At 45.5% G+C, this 4,700-nt stretch overlaps 1 long non-coding RNA gene across 1 annotated transcript; it reads left to right on the forward strand.

Moving 5' to 3' along the window:
• The first annotated feature begins 553 nt into the window (after window positions 1–553).
• On the forward strand, window positions 554–951 carry LOC143349934 (uncharacterized). The gene is made up of 2 exons (XR_013081033.1): window positions 554–750; window positions 811–951. It is a non-coding gene; the product is annotated as an uncharacterized LOC143349934 (long non-coding RNA).
• Window positions 952–4,700: the final 3,749 nt, after the last annotated feature.

A 4,700-nucleotide genomic window follows, 5' to 3' on the forward strand; every position in this document is an offset into this window, starting at 1 on the left:
GTCTGGAAGATGGTAAGGCACCCTGGGTGGTGCCACGTGCAGCGTGTTTCCAAATTTGTAGACTGTGTCACGACGATGCAGGGCATTTAGGACTCGAGAAGACATTTCGGCGCATTCGGGAAAACTACTGGTTTGCAGGAATGAATGCGTTTGTGACAAAGTACGTGAAGGCGTGCTTGAATTGCACGTACTACAAGCGGGCCGCAGGAAGGAAACAAGGCGAGCTGTACCCCATTAAGAAGACGCCGGTGCCCTTTCACACTCTGCACGTCGACCATGTCGGGCCGTTCGAGAAGAGCCAAAAGGGGAATCGTTACCTGCTTGTCATTGTGGCTTTACCAAATTCACGGTCGTGGAATCGGTAAAGGACACAAAGGCCAAGCGAGTGGTAAAAATACTGCTGGATGTGCTACACTTATTCGGCGTGCCCCACCGAATAATTAGCGATAGAGGAACTGCATTTGTTCCTGTTCATGTTTTGCAAGGAGTATGGAATTCGCCACGTGCTGAACGCGGTGGCTACTCCTCGAGCAAACGGATAGTGTGAAAGGTATAATCGCACGATAGTTGCATCACTGGCCGCTACAGTAGCGGGATGGAATCCAGCGCATTGGGATCAAGAAGTGAAAAAGATTTAATGCACCCTGAACACGACGCACAACAAAGGCATTGGAACAACGCCGATGGAAGCTCTGATTGGATGCAGAGTGTGGTTCCCAGCGGAAGGATGGATCTTGCAGGAGTTGCAAGGTGAGGTTCAACGCATGGATCTGAATGAGCTCCGAGAGAAGATATCGGAACACATTACAGAGAACCAGCGTAAGCAGAAAGAGAGGTACGATCGACAACGTCGAGCAGCGAAAAAGTTCCAAGCAAGGGACGTTGTCATGATCAAAGTTACGGCGGACCAGTCGATGGGGGATAGTCGGAAACTCCATGCGCGGTTTAGGGATCCATTTCGGGTCGTCGCGGTGTTGTACAACAACCGTTATGAGATTGAGGACCTGAGGAAAGGAGGTCATCGAGTGGAAAACGGTTACGGCGGCCGACCGTATGAAGCCGTGGGTGGCGGCTGTCGAATAACGGAGTCATGGGACACGGAATTCGAAAGGTAGAACTGGTGCAGGTATCTGGCAGAATGTGGAAACTCCTCTGGGGGGAGTTCGAGATATTTCAGATAGGCAGACACGAGTTGGACAAGGCGCACAACAGCGGGTGGATGGTGTTGAAGGTCAACTGGGCACTCGCTGTAACGGGGTCGAGCCTGCGGTGGCAGGTACCGAGTTTAAATCGACAACAAGGACTTCCATGGACACGGCAAGGACAACGCGTCATGGCACCGTGAGGAAGTAGCCGTTGTGCGTGTGATGGAGGTCACACCACGACGAGCTTAAACAGATGCTGAAGGGCACTGTCTGGAATTTGCTAAAACTGATAAAACTGGCTTATCATTTCTGGAAAGGCATTGGCCATTGTGTGCGTGGTGGAGGTCACACCACAATGAGCCGTGATAGATGCTGGAGGGCACTGTTCGGTCTTTGATAGAAATGATATGCTGGCTTATCATTTCTGGAAAGGCATTGGCCATTGTGTGCGTGGTGGAGGTCACACCACAATGAGCCTTGATAGATGCTGGAGGGCACTGTTCGGTCTTTGATAGAAATGATATGCTGGTTTGTCGCTTCTGGACCAGAATTGGCCATCGTGCATGTGATGGAGGTCACACCACGATGAGAATTGACAGCTGCTGGAGGGCACTGTCTGGGATTTGCTGGAAATGATAGAACTGGCTTATCATTTCTGGAAAGGCATTGGCCATTGTGTGCGTGGTGGAGGTCACACCACAATGAGCCGTGATAGATGCTGGAGGGCACTGTACGGACTTTGGTAGAAATGATAAGGCTGGTTTATCGCCTCTGGATAGGACTTAGCCATTGTGCGTGTGATGGAGGTCACACCACAATGAAAATTGACAGTCGCTGGAGGGCACTGTCTGGAATTTGGCAGAAATGATAAGAATGGCTTATCGTTTCTGGGAAGAAGTTGGCCATTGTGTGTGTGATGAAGGTCATACCACGATGAGCATTGGCGGACGCTGAAGGCAGTGTCTGGAGTTCGATAGGAGTGACGGAGAGGGTTCGTCATTTCTAGAGTGGCAGATACTAGGAACTGTATCTGGAAGCTGGCAGAAATGATGAGAGTGGCTTATCGTTTCTGAGAAAGGGTTGGTCATTGTGTGTGTGATGGAGGTCACACCATGATGAGCATTATCAGTTGCTGAGAATTTAGCGAAGTCGAGAGTAACTGATCGACACCAACGGGCGATATACAAGGATGGTATCCCTGAGGGCTCTACACAACCACAGGCGCAGGGTACAGGTAGACTGCCATTGGGCCTCAGGACTGCTGATGGTGGGCCCAGCGGGGGGGACGATGCGTCCGGAGATCGCTCGCATACGGCACACTACAGCAAGACCGAAGGAATATATCCTTGACAACTATATTAAAATATTATTATAGAATCGCTAAGGGTTAAGCTTTGAGGACTGACAGGTCTGTGTCTTCCTGTGTTTTAGAAATTCACGTAGGTTGCCTGCTCAGGGACGAGCAGAGATGCAGGATGGCCGAGTGTAAGGCGTCAGGAAAAGGCGAGGCCCCAGGACGAGGCGCCCCGTAAGGGACCGCGTCTGGCCTTCGTCCGTCAATACTCCCACTCCTACTGATGGGGAATGGTTGGCGTCAAAGGCGAGGGACTAGGCCCAAGACGAGGCCACATTCGGTTTTCCGACGCCAGAGGAACAAGCGAATAAAAGACATAACCGTACAACCTGTGTAGTTTATTCCAATTCCTCTCTCTTTACCGAGTATTCTAACAAGAAATTTTTTTTTGTTCCTATGCTATTAACATGATTGCGTCTAACGACTGAATAAATTTCAATGAAACTTTACATTTAAGTTTTATGTTCTTGTTTCAAGGTCTGATTAGATTTTGAGCATGATGAGCTCTTGGATAATAATGATTATACGTCTTGTAGTTTTTTAATTATTCCGATACATTGTATAATTTGTAAACATTTTTCAAAACGATTTATATAAATCTTAGAAGGATTAAGATCAAATAAACTTTATCTCTATTCTTTCTATCTGCTGTTACAGCAGTGACTCATGCAGGTTGACGACAGTGTTTTGTTTATATTCCTCGCAGGTTGCTGGGTCGTAGAAACGACGAGGATGGAGAAAGAAGGAGCGTAGATATACATACAGAGCCCAGTCTCCGTAGGTTTTTAAATGGCAATAATTAAAAAAAATTCTATTGCATGAACAACAGTCAATTTAATGTATTCCAGTAATGAATTCAGTAGGGAATAAAAAAAAAGGCAAGACGAATGTGGACGTTTTAATATACGGCGTGTGGTAATGTTACAAATAAATAAGGATTTTTTACATCCTAATGGAAGGAGGGAAATTGAGATCCATCAGATTTTCATTGAACGGTAACGTGCACGTTATTGTTTTTCCAATATTAAAATTATTTTGTTATGTAAAGTTAAGTCAAATATATAACATTTGATTCTGTGTAACAAATTGATACGGTTATTGAAAAACATAGCGGGAAAAGTCAGTAGTAATCTATTTCTGTAGCAATTAATTTTGCTATTTAGATCATATCTTTACAAAATATTTGTTACTGAAGATTGTTACAGCGTGTACGGTACTGGCTAAGAATGGTTTTTCATTTTAATTAAACCTTAATTAACCCTTTACGAGTGAGACTGCTTTGAACAACATTATTCTAAAATATTTGTGAAATACGTTTTTAATGTGGTTTAGGTAGGTATGCAATGTATAAGATTTTGTTTAATTTTTCCTTTGTAGACCGTTACAGTTACTTTATGTATACAATGTAGTTTTAGCCGTTAGAGGTAGTTTGTATGTATGTGTCGCATGGCTTGAGGCCCGGGCAAACGGTGCCGTGGGCAACTGATTCGGGCCGGGTGCAAAAATCGATCGACTGCACGTGTCGCGGAACCTCGTCGAAGGATCGAGAATGTTCCGCGGCACGCGCCGAGGACTTTTGCACCCGGCACGAAGGAAAGAATCAAAGGACGATCGGGACCTGGGGATATAAGATAGGGCCCCGATCGCCCAGGAGTCTGAGTCTATTCGATTGTCGTGCCGCAATAAAGAACGTTGTGAATTGCAAGAGTTTTTCCCGTTTACCTCCCCTTGTCTACACCTTTCTAGAAAAAATAGGAAAAAAGTTTGTTTGATCTTAATCCTTCTTAAGATTTATATAAATCGTATTAAAAATTTTTTACAATTAATATATATCTATCGAAATAATTATGAAACTATAAGACGTATGTGTTGGGAAATTCCGACACCCCCTGTCCCTGTTCTGAATACAGCCCAGCGGCCGAGACCCGAAAGCCTGTTTGGCGATGACAGGCCCTAGTCTACACGGCGCGAGACCCATCGTAAATTACGGGCGGACCCTTAAGGACCTTTTCGTCAGCGTCGACGAGCATTTTCCCAGGCCGGGAAAGTTACTTCTTTCCGAGCGACTAACTGCGACACATCGTGCGGAGATCAACGATAGCATAAGAATATCATTATACTTTTTAAGCGTTATCTTAAATAAGCGTGATCACGCTCAAAATCTAATCAGACTGTTGTATGCCAGTATGTATCTTATGTTT

The sequence above is a fragment of the Colletes latitarsis genome, chromosome 14 (assembly GCF_051014445.1).
Source record: "Colletes latitarsis isolate SP2378_abdomen chromosome 14, iyColLati1, whole genome shotgun sequence".
Lineage (NCBI taxonomy): Eukaryota > Metazoa > Arthropoda > Insecta > Hymenoptera > Colletidae > Colletes > Colletes latitarsis.